Raw genomic sequence first — 13700 nt, 5'->3', positions numbered from 1 at the left:
GATGTGGGAGCTGTTTGCACTTTGGCCAGCCCCTCTTGGGTCTCTGTGGACTCCCATGGTTCATGTGTGGGCATGGCTAGGCCTTTTGACACCACCCTTGGGTGGGGGGTGGGAGGTAAGGGTAGATAATTGCTCTCATGGCAGCTCTCCTAATATGAGGGGGTCTGCTTTCCTTGTTTTCCTCTGAGAGTCAGTGTAGAGTAATGTAAAGAAAAGAAGCTGCAGAGCCAGACCTGGGTTGGCTCAACCGCACCCAGCTGGTCCATGTGCTGGTTGGGGATCTTGAACACATTATTTCCACTCTCTAAGACTCTGTTTCCTCCTCTGTAAAATGGAGAAAATACCCACCTCATAAGGGTTGTAAGGGTTAAACTGAGAGTGTAGGTGAAAGTACTTAGAGCAGCATGAATTCACAGTAGATGCTCAATAAATAGTAGTTCCCTCAGTTCTTCCCTTTGTCTGGCATGTCCATTTGCAACTGTTGCCAACTTCCTCCTCCACCCAAGCCAGGATATATATTACTTATGTTTAATATAGCCCATGAATTTTATTCGAGGCTGTACAGTGCCTTTTCTTTAGAAAAGAGGGATCTATTTTGGTTAGGATAGGTCCTAATTCCATTTATCTCTATGCCCTTTGCACTTAGCAATTAATCATATCTCAGAGGTTGGAGCCAAAGACCCCTTTAAAGAAGCAGAGCTTCTTCTCTTATATGCTTGGAGTTTTCTTGCCTAATGGCCTATCCTGCTTTTCTGGCTTTTGTGCGTTCTAATATGAAGCGCTGCAGTTTCCTGATAGAATAAAGTCCATGTTTTTTCCCATATACTAAACTTTATCTACTTCAATAATGTTTCTCAAACTGGCCTTCCTGCGAAATATTCATTGTTGTCATCGGCAGCAGTTATTTCATAAGCATCTGCTTTGTGCAAAGCACAGTGACAGCCCATGGGAATTTGTGGTGGCTCTTTACAGTGATCAAAGGAGGTGGGTCACTGGGGACTGAAAGGGCCAGTCGCACAGTTGGCTTATGATGTGCACCTATATTCCCTGAAAGTCCATTTCAGGGCTCAGTGGCCTAAGAGTGGAGCTGGAGTAGGACACTTTCTCTCGGGGAGCTCCCCCTTCATCCTAGAATAGGATATCACTGTGTAGTCAGTACCCCCAGCTGTTTAAACATGAGAGCATAAGTAGAAAGTGATAACATTTGTACACCCTGCTAAGATAAAAGGAGGGGACTCAGGGTTATTTAATCAGGGCATTGTGAAAACATTTAAAATTTTCTTTACATTATAGAATTATGATGAGCAAAATGAAATACAAAGTGTTGTGGAATGTATTAAATGTTGAATTGCTATAAAACATAAAAATAAATATTTTTAAGTTTTTAAGTTAAAAACTTGAGCTTGTTTCAATGTGTGTTAGTTTTTATCTCAGGATTTATGCCTCTCAGGTGGTCAGTTTTCATAAAGATTCCAAGTATGCTTGAAGAGAATGTGCGTTCTCCACTTGTCAGGTGTAAGGTACTCTGTGTATCCGCTAGTTCAAAATTTATTCACTGTTCTGTTCAAATCTTCTGATTTCTCACTGATTCTGTGAGCCTGATTCTTCAGTGGTCTATAAGTTCCCCGTTATAATGACAGGAGACCCATTGTATATTTCTCCTTATAATTCTATTAATTTTGCCTGATACAGAGACATTATTAGGTGCATATACACTTTAGTGCATGGCCTCCTATTGTTTATGTCCAGTTTCTGAACCTTCCAGGAGTTTCTGTGAGTTTAGAACACCAAATTCTTCCTTTGAAATGCCAGTGGAAGAGTTAATGGTTAGTTTCAAAGACAGTAAGCATCTGAACAGGCACGTTATGCATTCACAGGTCTGACGTGGTACAGGTGTGGAGGAGAAGAGCAGAGATTGGCATCATGCATGCCACTTCCCACCTGGAGCCAGGCAAGGGACACACGTGTGCTCCTTGATCAGGGCTTTCCAGCCTGGCTGAGGCAGGGAGCCTAAACCACCAGACTAAACATCTCCCCTTCACTGTGCAGCTGTGGTCTTGCTGCTCTGACATCTGCGAGGAGAGTACCTTCAGGTGCCAGGAGAGCTGTACATATACATCAGCGCACATTGTGCCTGGTGACTTGACAGTCCCAGGATCTTTTTTTTTTTTTTTTTAGTTAATTTTTAGTTAATTTTTAGAGTGTGGTTGCTTTACAATGTTATGTTAGCCTCCACTGCACAACAAAATGTATCAGCCATGGACATACAGATATCCCCTCCCTTTTGGACTTCCCTCTCATTTAGGCTACCACAGTGCACTAGGTGACTTCCCTGTGCTATACAGCATGTTCCCATCAGTTGTCCATAAATGGGTGTTGAATTTTGTCAAAAGCTTTTTCTGCATCTGTTGAGACGATCACATGGTTTTTATTCTTCAGTTTGTTAATATGGTGTATCACATTGATTGATTTGCGTATATTGAAGAATCCTTGCATCCCTGGGATAAATCCCACTTGATCATGGTGTATGATCCTTTTAATGTGTTGTTGGATTCTGTTTGCTAGTATTTTGCTGAGGATTTTTGCATCTATATTCATCAGTGATATTGGTCTGTAAATTTCTTTTTTTGTAGTATCTTTGTCTGGTTTTGGTATCAGGGTGATGGTGGCCTCGTAGAATGAGTTTGGGAGTGTTCCTTCCTCTGCAAGTTTTTGGAACAGTTTGAGAAGGATGGGTGTTAGCTCTTCTCTAAATGTTTGATAGAATTCACCTGTGAAGCCATCTGGTCCTGGACTTTTGTTTGTTGGAAGATTTTTAATCACAGTTTCAATTTCATTACTTGTGATTGGTCTGTTCATATTTTCTATTTCTTCCTGGTTCAGTCTTGGAAGGTTATACCTTTCTAAGAATTTGTCCATTTCTTTTTTTTTTTTTTTTTTGGCTGAGTTGGGTCTTCGTTGCTATGCACAGGCTTTCTCTAGTTGCGGTGAGTGGGGGCTACTCTTCGTTGCGGTGCGCGCGCTTCTCACTGCAGTGGCTTCTCTTGTTGTGGAGCTCAGGCTCTAGGCGCGCGGGCTTCAGTAGCTGTGGCGTGCGGGCTTCAGTAGTTGTGGCACATGGGCTTAGCTGCTCCGCGGCATGTGGGATCTTCCCAGACCAGGGCTGGAACCTGTGTTCCCTGCATTGGCAGGCGGATTCTTAACCACTGCGCCACCAGGGAAGTCCATGTCCATTTCTTCCAGGTTGTCCATTTTATTGGCATAGAGTTGCTTGTAGTAGTCTCTTATGATGCTTTGTATTTCTGCGGTGGCCGTTGTAACTTCTCCTTTTTCATTTCTAATTTTATTGATTTGAGCCCTCTTCCTCTTTTTCTTGATGAATTTGGCTAAAGGTTTATCAATTTTGTTTATCTTCTCAAAGAACCAGCTTTTAGTTTTATTGATCTTTGCTATTGTTTTCTTTGTTTCTATTTCATTTATTTCTGCTCTGATCTTTATGATTTCTTTCCTCCTACTAACTTTGGATTTTGTTGGTTCTTCTTTCTCTAGTTCCTTTAGGTGTAAGGTTAGATTGTTTACCTGAGATTTTTCTTGTTTCTTGAGGCAGGATTATATTGCTATAAACTTCCCTCTTAGAACTGCTTTTGCTGCATCCCATAGGTTTTGGATCATTGTGTTTTCGTTGTCATTTGCCTCTAGGTAATTTTTGATTTCCTCTTTGATTTCTTCAGTGATCTCTTCATTATTTAATAACGTATTGTTTAGCCTCTATGTGTTTGTGTTTTTTACGTTTATTTCCCTGTAATTTATTTCTAATCTCATAGCGTTGTGGTCAGAAAAGATGCTTGATATGATTCCAATTTTCTTAAATTTACTGAGGCTTGATTTGTGACCCAAGATGTGATCTATCCTGGAGAAGGTTCTGTGTGCACTTGAGAAGAAAGTGTAATCTGCTGTTTTCAGATGGAATGTCCTATAAATATCAATTAAATCTATCTGGTCTATTGTGTCATTTAAAGCTTACATTTCCTTATTAATTTTCTGTCTGGATGATCTGTCCATTGGTGTAAGTGAGGTGTGAAAAGTCCCCCACTATTACTGTGTTACTGTCGATTTCCTCTTTTATAGCTGTTAGCATTTGCCTCATGTATTGAGGTGCTCCTATGTTGGGTGCATATATATTTATAATTGTTTTATCTTCTTCTTGGATTGATCCCTTGATCATTGTGTAGTGTCCTTCCTTGTCTCTTGTAACATTCTTTATTTGAAAGTCTATTTTATCTGATATGAGTATAGGTACTCCAGCTTTCTTTTGATTTCCATTTGCATGGAATATCTTTTTCCATCCCCTCACTTTCAGTCTGTATGTGTCCCTAGGTCTGAAGTGGGTCTCTTGTAGACAGCATATCGATGGGTCTTGTTTTTGTATCCATTCAGTGAGCCTGTGTCTTTTGGTTGGAGCATTTAATCCTTTCATGTTTAAGGTAATTATAGATATGTATGTTCCTATTACCATTTTCTTAATTGTTTTGGGTTTGTTTTTGTAGGTCCTTTTCTTCTCTTGTGTTTCCCACTTAGAGAAGTTCATTTAGCATTTGTTGTAGAGCTGGTTTGGTGGTGCTGAATTCTCTTAGCTTTTGCTTGTCTGTAAAGATTTTGATTTCTCTGTCAAATGTGAATGAGATCCTTGCCGGGTAGAGTAGTCTTGGTTGTAGGTTCTTCCCTTTCATCACTTTAAATATGTCATGCCACTCCCTCCTGGCTTGTAGAGTTTCTGCTGAAAAATCAGCTGTTAACCTTATGGGAGTTCCCTTATATGTTTTGTCATTTTTCCCTTGTTGCTTTCAATAATTTTTCTTTGTCTTTAATTTTTGTCAATTTGATTACTATGTGTCTTGGTGTGTTTCTCCTTGGGTTTATCCTGCCTGGGACTCTCTGCACTTCCTGGACTTGGGTGGCTATTTCCTTTCCCATGTTAGGGAAGTTTTCAACTATAATCTCTTCAAATATTTCCTTGGGTCCTTTCTCTCTCTCTCTTCTCCTTCTGGGACCCCTAAAATGTGAATGTAGTTGCATTTAATGTTGTCCCAGAGGTCTCTTAGGCTGTCTTCATTTCTTTTCATTCCTTTTTCTTTATTCTGTTCCACGGCAGTGAATTCCACCATTCTGTCTTTCAGATCACTTATCTGTTTTTCTGCCTCAGTTATTCTGCTATTGATTCCTTCTAATGTAGTTTTCATTTCAGTGATTGTATCGTTCATCTCTGTTTGTTTGTTCTTTAATTCTTCTAGGTGTTTGTTCTTTAGTTCTTCTAGGTCTTTGTTAAACATTTCTTGCATCTTCTCGATTTTTGCCTCCATTCTTTTTCTGAGGTCCTGGATCATCTTCATTATCATTATTCTGAATTCTTTTTTTGGGAAGTTGCCTATCTCCACTTCATTTAGTTGTTTTTCTCGGGTTTTAACTTGTTCCTTCTCTGGTACATAGTCCTCTGCCTTTTCATTTTGTCTATCTGTGAATGTGGTTTTCGTTCCAGAGGCTGCAGGATTGTCCCCCATTTGTTTATTTTTGTTTTAATTTTCATTATGCTAGGAGGTGGGTTAAAAAGATGTTGCTGTGGTTTATGTCAAAAAGTGTTCTGCCTGTGTTTTCCTCTAAGAGTTTTAATAGTGTCTGGTCTTACATTTAGGTCTTTAATCCATTTTGAGTTTATTTTTGTGTATCCAGAGTCTTTCTTATTACAGATTTGGGGTCAATGGACTGCTGGTGAGAACTGGGCTTTACTGCCAGTTTCCCTAGAGATGAATTGTCCCTGTAGAATTGGTACACGCAAAATAGCATTTCCATCGTATAAGATGAAATCACATGCTACTTCAAGAACACATTTGTATACAATGAGATGCTCTGGGATCTGCAACCTTGCCCAAACCCAACAGTAAGAAGCTCTGCTGCTGTATCTCCAGAGCATTATGCCTGTGACTTCCTGATCACTTTCTATTCTGGTTTATATTTCCTAAAGATTATGCTTAAGCTTTCCTGCTAGTCAGAGAACTCTATGAGGGACTGTGCATAGTAACAGCTTAGGAACATGTGGCATATTCAGTAACCGCTTATGAATATGAGAATAGAATGCTTGTCAGATAAGATCCCTGGCTGGGTTGGAGATGGGGCAGTAATGTGTTACTCAGGAGCCTCCAGAAGTCTTTGTGGAGAAGGTTAAATTTTAGGCTTTTATAAATGACAGGAGGAAATTACCCTGACAAATTTGGAGTCATCAAAAAGGAACCCCAGAAACTGAAATTAAGGAAGAGTGCCTAAGAAGAGCCAGGGCAGGCTCTCCATAGGCAGGTGACTTTGATGTAATCAGCTGGATGGGCTGGGAGCCAAGAATGGCCAGAGCAAGAGAAGCACCACCTTAAAAGGTGGTTGGGCTAGTGGCTGGGAGAGGCAGCAAGAGGTGGAGGAAGACAAAGAATCAGGTCTTAGGGCTCCTCACTAGATTCTCGTGGTCATTTGGTCACGTTCATTCTTCCATTCATTCAGCATATGTATGGAGCACCAACTATGCCAGACCCTGTATTAGGTGCTAGAGATACAGATACATACAATTGGGATTATTTATTGTAAGCAACAGAAACTGACCCTGACTGACTTAAAAGAAAAAGAAATTTACCAGAAGGACATGGGAACCCACCGAATCAAATTAAAAGCCAAACAACCGGCCCTCAGAAAACACATTAAGGGCAGTGCCGGGAATCTAGATTGAAGCAAGTGTTCCATCTCTTCAGCATGCTGTTTTTCTCCCTGGTGTCACTCAGCTTGCAAGAGAAAGAGTCCAACCAACCTAGCTTTTGTCAAGTGTCCACACTTTGGAAAGGCACATCCCATTGATAGTCTTACCACTTGCCTGCAATGGGAGAAGAGTAGTTCCCTGAAATTCAAGGGACTTCTTTCTAAAAGAGGACAGAAACAACAGATGTGCACTACAGACTCATGAGCAAATTAGCAGAACTGCATTAAGTTCTACAAGTTTGGTGGAGAGCACAGATAAGGGGACACTTAGGCTAACAGTTTAGATCAGAGTAGGGGTTGTCATTCATCATTCATTTATCATGCCAAGCACAGTGTTAGGTGACGAAGCCTTAGAACTTTTAGTCTGTGGAGGAGAGCCACCAGTCAAATAGTCTGATAAATGTATAATTACATTTGTATGATAGAGTAATTGCTATGAGGGCAAGTAAGACACTGTGTGAAAGGAGCATGTAGGAGGGGCACAAGCCAGACAGGAGGGTCAAGGCATGCTCTTCTAAAAGAGAACATTTGAACTAGGGCCTTAAAAATGAGCAGGAATTAACCACATAAAGAGATGAGGACATGTTTCAGGCAGAAAAAACTGCTTCTAAGAAAAAGGCCTATGTTGAGAGAATTCTTGGCTCATTCAAGGAACCAAGAGACTGCCAAAATGCCCAGAGCACAGTGCCCAAGGGAGAAGATAGTACAAGATGGAGCTGGAAAGGTAGGTAAAGGCCGAATCATGAAGGTCCTTATGGCACTACAAAAATGTCTATTACTTTTAGCTTTGGTGACAGCTATATCTTGAAGGACGAGTGGGAATTCACCAAGTTAACAAGGGGAGTGAGAGCATTATAGATTGAGGGAACATCATCTGCAGTAGGTCTCAGGCATGAAGGCTGCCTGGAGGGGGTGGCAGAAGATGGGGCTGGGAAGACAGGTAGAGACAGATTACATGGTTGCTGCATAGCCTAAGCAACAGTGAAGACTCAGCAAAAGCAGTGACCATGGTAGAGGGAGGAGGATCTGTATTTAGAAATGAGAGAAATAGGGCACACCAAAAACTTCATTCTTGGGGGACTGAATGGTGATGCCGTTACCAAAGAAACAAAACAGGCTGTGGGGAGGGCAGGGAATGGGGTGAAGATAAGTCTGATTTATAGCATTTTGAGTTTGAGGTGACTGTGGGTCATTTAGGGGCCATGTGTAGGAAATAACCAATGTGAAAAGGGGTTGGGAATGATACTTTACATGAAGGGAAAAGCAGGCACGAAGGCCTGGAAGTGATAAGGTACTTTGGAGGAACATAACATAGCTCAGTCTGGCTGGAGCATAGAACATGGCAGGGGCAGGGTTGGGTGATGCAGGGAGTCAAAGAGAGAACTTAGGGTGGTCACTGTAGGCCAGATCATGAAGGCCGTTGTAAACTAAGAGACTGGCATTTATTCTGAGAACAGTAGAGGCCATTTGAATGTTTTAAGCAGAGTTATGACATAATCATATTTATCTTACAGGAAGATTGCTCTAGTTACTTCATGGAGAATCCATTAGAAAGGGACAAGACAGGACGCAGGGAAACCTGGTAGGAGGCTGTTAATAGTAACTGAGGTGAAAAGTGAATCTGGCTTAATCAAGAATGGTAGAAATGGAGAAAAGTCAGTGGACTTGAGATCCATGTAGAAGACGAAATTAAAAGGACATGGTATTTAATTAAATGAAATAAGAAAGAAGCAGGGATCAAGGAGTTCTCTCAGATTTCCAGCTTGGGCAGCTGGGTGAAAAGTGTTACCATTCATTAAGGTAGGGAATACAGGAGGAGGTTGTACACGTGTAAGGGTGGTGAAAATGAACTCTGTGTGAGGCAGCCTGAGTTTCAGGTAACTGTAGGATATCAAAGTGGAGATGGCAGCTGCATACACAAGTCTGGAGCTCAGGCTCTCTAGAGAGGGTTGGGCAGGAATGAGAGATTTGGTTTGGGTGCAATGGAAAGATCATTGGGCCGGCTAAACTGAATAGTTAAGCACGGTGAAGTCTAGACCAGATAGACTTTTTCCCAGATAGGGAAAAAGTGAAGAAAGGAGGAGAAACAACTGAAAAAAAGACAAAATATATGAAAAAAATAAAAAAAAGTTTCTTCAGACATTGAACAATAGGTAGCTCAGGACTCTGGTCTTTGAAAGAAGGGAAACAAATGAGATTTCCAGACCACAGCACAGGGAAGAAGAACCCAAACCGAACCCGGGAGTCTTCCTAAGAGGAAACAGAGTTGAGAATTTGAGGAGACCAAGGCAGCCAGAATTCATGGGCAGAGTACCAGAGAGGAGAGAGCTGCACACAGAGAGAGCACTGGAGATCTGCTGAGGACTGCTTGGACTCCTCAGCTGATCAAAGCACGTGTGTGAGGAAACGACTGGAGGCCAAGGAAAGAAGCACTGGAAAGGAACAGGAAGAGTACTCTCTATAGCTCACACAGGGCTGGGAATAATGGGGAAATGTCATAATACGTGAGGCATCACATAGCGTACTTAGAAGGGTATTGCCTTAGCAGTGGGGCAAAATTAGTAATGGTGCAAATTAGCCCTAGACTAAAGTCCACTTTTGCCTCTAACCCCAACCCTGCAAAGCTTAAAAGCAAGGATTGAAAGGATCAAACTGTTTCTAAGTAATTAAACAGCACCTCAAAAATACTTAAGGAATGCACAAATATTCTGCATCCAACAAGGTAAAATTCACATGGCTGACATCCAGTCAAGAATGACCAGGCTGCGTTTCTATACACTAACAATGAGCTATCAGAGAGAGAAATAAAGGAAACAATTCTATTTACCATCGCATCAAAAAGAATAAAATACCTAGGAATAATGCTTGGTAAACTATAAGACGCTGATGAAAGAAACTGAAGACAACACAAACAGATGGAAAGATACACCATGTTGGAAGAATTAACTGGAAGAATTAATATTATGAAAATGACCATACTACCCAAGGCAACCTACAGATTCAGTGCAATCCCTATCAAAATACCAATGGCATTTTTCACAGAACTAGAACAAATAATTGTAAAATTTGTATGGAAACACAAAAGACCCTGAATAGCCAAAACAGTCTTGAGAAAGAAGAACAGAGTTGGAGAAATCACACTCTCTGATTTCAGACTATACTACAAAGCTACAGTAATCAAAACAGTATGGTCCTGGCACAAAAACAGACACATAGATCAATGGAACAGAATAGAGAGCCCAGAAATAAACCCATGGACTTGTGGTCAATTAATCTAAAACAAAGGAGGAAAGGATATACAATGGAGAAAAGACAGTCTCTTCAAGTAAGTGGTGCTGGGAAAACTGGATAGCTACATGTAAAAGAATGAAATTAGAACATTCTCTAACACCATATACAAAAATAAACTCAAAATGAATTAAAGACTTAAATGTAAGACTGGATACTATGAAACTCCTAGAGGAAAACACAGGCAGAACACTCTTTGACATAAATTGTAGCAGTATTTTTTCAATATTTGCTTTCCTCTCCTAAAGCAAAGGAAATAAAAACAAGAATAAACAAATGGGACCTAATAAAACTTAAAAGCTTTTGCACAGCAAAGGAAACGATCAACAAAATGAAAAGACAACCTACTGAATGGGAGAAAATATTTGCAAATGATATGACCAATAAGGAATTAATATCCAGAATATATAAACAGCTCATAAAACAACGTAAACAAACAACCCAATTAAAAAATGTGCAGAAGCCTTTCCCATGGTGATGACCTCCGCACGAGAACATGCCTCTCGCAAAGGATCTCCTTCATCCCTCTCCAGAAGAGAAGAGGACACACAAGAAGAAGCACCTGGTGCAGAGCCCCAATTCCTATTTCATGGATTTGAAATGCCCAGGATGCTACAAAATCACCACCATCTTTAGCCATGCACAAACAGTAGTTTTGTGTGTTGGCTGCTCTACCATCCTCTGCCAGCCTACAGGAGGAAAAGCAAGGCTTACAGAAGGATGCTCCTTCAGATGGAAGCAGCACTAAAAGCCCCTGGAATCAAGATGAATAGGAAACCATCCCAATAAACACATTTTGGATTTTAAAAAAAATGCGCAGAAGACCTAAATAGACATTTTTCCAAAGAGGAAGTGCAGATGGTCAACAGGCACGTGAAAAGAGGTTCAGCCTCACTAATTATTGGGGAAATGCAAATCAAAACCACAGTGAGGTATCACCTCACATTGGTAAGAATGGCTATCATCAAAAAGTCTACAAATAATAAATGCTGGGGAAGGTGTGGAGAAAAGGGAAGCCCCCTACACTATTGGTGGGAATGTAAATTGATACAGCCATTATGGAAAACAGTATGGAGGTTCCTTAAAAAACTAAAAATAGAGTTACTGTATGATCCAGTGATCTCACTCCTGGACATATATCTGGACAAAATTATAATTGGAAAAGATACATGCACCCCAAGGTTCATTGCAGTAGCCAAGACATGGAAGCAACCTAAATGTCCATTGACAGATGAATGGATAAAAAAAGATGTGGTACATATATACAATGCAATATTACTCAGCCATAAAAAATAATGAAATAATGCCATTTGCAGCAATATGGATGGACCTAAAGATTATCATACTAAGTGAAGTAAGCCAGACAGAGAAAGACAAATATCATATGATAATGCCAAAATGTGGAATCTAAAAAAAAAGATACAAATGTACATATTACAAAACAGAAATAGACCCACAGACATAGAAAGCAAACTTATAGTTACCAAAGGGGAAAGGGGGCGGGGGATAAATTAGGAGTTTGGGATTAACATATACACACTACTGTATGTAAAATAGCTAACCAACAAGGACCTACAGGGAACTATACTCAATATTTTGTAATAATATATAAAGGAAAAAAATCTGAAAAAGAATATATATGTATAACTGAATCACTGTGCTATACACCTGAAACTAACACAATATTGTAAATCAACTATACTTCAATTAAAACAAAAAAAGAATGAAATTTTGCCATTTGCAACAACATGGTTGCACTTGGAGGGTATTATGCGAAGTGAAATAAGTCAGACAGAAAAAGACAAATACTGTATGATATCACTTATATGTGGAATCTAAAAAACAGAGCAAACTAGTGAATATAACAAAAAAGAAACAGACTCACAGATATAGAGAACAAACTAGCAGTTTCCAGAGGGAAGAGGGAAAGGGGGCAGGGCAATATAGGGGTAGGGGATTAAGAGGTACAAACCATTAGGTATAAAGTAAGCTACAACGATACTATTGTACAGCACAGGGAATTTTGCCAGTATTTTATAATAGCTATAAATGAAATATAACCTTTAAAAATTGTGAATCACTATATGGTATTATATTGTATATAATATTGTACATCAACTATACTTCAATTAAAAAAAAAAAAAAAAGAATGACCAGGTAGTTCAGAAAAGCTTGAAAATACAACCCATATGAGGAGAAAAATCAGTTGATAGAAACAGGCGTAGAGATAACACAAATGATAGAATTAGTAGGCAAACATGTTAAAACATATTTCATATCTTCAAGGAGGTAGAAGAAAGCATGAGAATATTAAGGGAAGGCATGTAAGATATAAAAAAGAATCTTAGATATGAAAAATAGTGTTTGAGAAGAAAAATATACTCAATGTATAAATGACAGATTAGACACTGCAGAAGAAAAAGTAGTGAACTATAAGATATATCAATAGAAACCATCTAAAAATTACTGGAAACAAATGAACAGAGTGTCAGTGAGTGGTGGGATGTCAAGCAGCCTGATACATGTGTAACTGGAGCCCCCGGAAGAGAGGGGAGGGCAGAAAAATTTTTGAGGAAATAATGGCCAAGATATTTTCAAGTTTGATTAAAACTATAAACCCACAGATCCCAGAATCTCAGTGAACCCCAAACACAAGAAAAATGGTGAAAACTATACCACAGCACATCATAATCACTCACTTCTCACTACCCACAGGTGCTTGGCATTTGAGAGAAAAAGCAGCCTCCTATTGAGAGCCACAGGAAAAGCCAGGTCTTGCAGGGCAGAGTCAGGCTTCAGGCTTCAGGTCTGCCAGGAGGTAGAGGGAAGTAAGCCAGGTAGTTGGCATATGGGGTCCAGAGGGCATTATGAGAAAGATTTAAAGAGGAGATTGGCCAAGGAAGAAAAAACCCACAGCAGAATGGACGAGGACAAGAGAAAAAAAGTCTGTGGCCCATTTTAACAGTGGGTATACCTATTATACCTGGGAGATTGGGCTAGCTTTAAGTTTTCCAAGGACTTCTTGCTGTTCCCAGGAGCTTTTATTTGTTCAGGACAACACATTCCTCCTTCTGGTAAATGCCTTCTAACCAGGTGTGTCATGTCAGAATCATAACTTTTTGCAAACCCCATCTTCTTGATCACTGTGATTCAGACAGTGGGTGAGGAGCTGAAGCAAGCTAGACCACTTGTAGCCCTTCCCTGGGAGTTTTGCCATTAGGAACAGAGATGCCGGGTCTCATGCCCTTTTCAGTGGCAGAACTGAAGATATGGCCTGCGAATTGCTACTGGCCATGTGTCCTGACTTAGGAAGAAAGCTAGTTGGGGAGAGTAAAGCTAACTGAGGGAGGCCTGCTGGCATTCCAGTCACTTTCAGTCATCTCTGAAGCCCTCTGCACCCTGGCCCTTCCCATGCTTTGGTTATGTGAACCGCTGCATCACCGTATTTGCCTAAGTTAGTGCAACCAGTATGTTGAACATGCAGGAAACATCAGGGGATAATCACAGCCACTTTCATTGGTGTCTCTCTGTCACCATAAGATATTTTCAGTGTGGGAGGTCCAGAGAACTTTTTGGTACCTCTGAGGTAATAGAAATCCCATGGTGACATTGAATCACCA

The 13700-nt window shown here is 40.3% G+C and overlaps 1 protein-coding gene and 1 pseudogene across 5 annotated transcripts in view; both read left to right on the top strand.

Moving 5' to 3' along the window:
* The window catches only part of ST3GAL3 (ST3 beta-galactoside alpha-2,3-sialyltransferase 3), a 235491-nt gene that overhangs the window by 107629 nt on the left and 114162 nt on the right, over positions 1–13700 (top strand). The window lies entirely within an intron of this gene.
* On the top strand, positions 8509–10893 carry LOC309658024 (small ribosomal subunit protein eS27 pseudogene; annotated as a pseudogene). The gene has a single exon. The product of its transcript is annotated as a small ribosomal subunit protein eS27 pseudogene (transcript).

Source organism: Balaenoptera physalus, assembly GCF_965194825.1.
Source record: "Balaenoptera physalus genome assembly, chromosome: 1".
In the NCBI taxonomy this organism is placed as follows: domain Eukaryota; kingdom Metazoa; phylum Chordata; class Mammalia; order Artiodactyla; family Balaenopteridae; genus Balaenoptera; species Balaenoptera physalus.
Note: the sequence above shows the minus strand (reverse complement) of the source record. Positions and strands in the feature narration are given on the sequence as shown.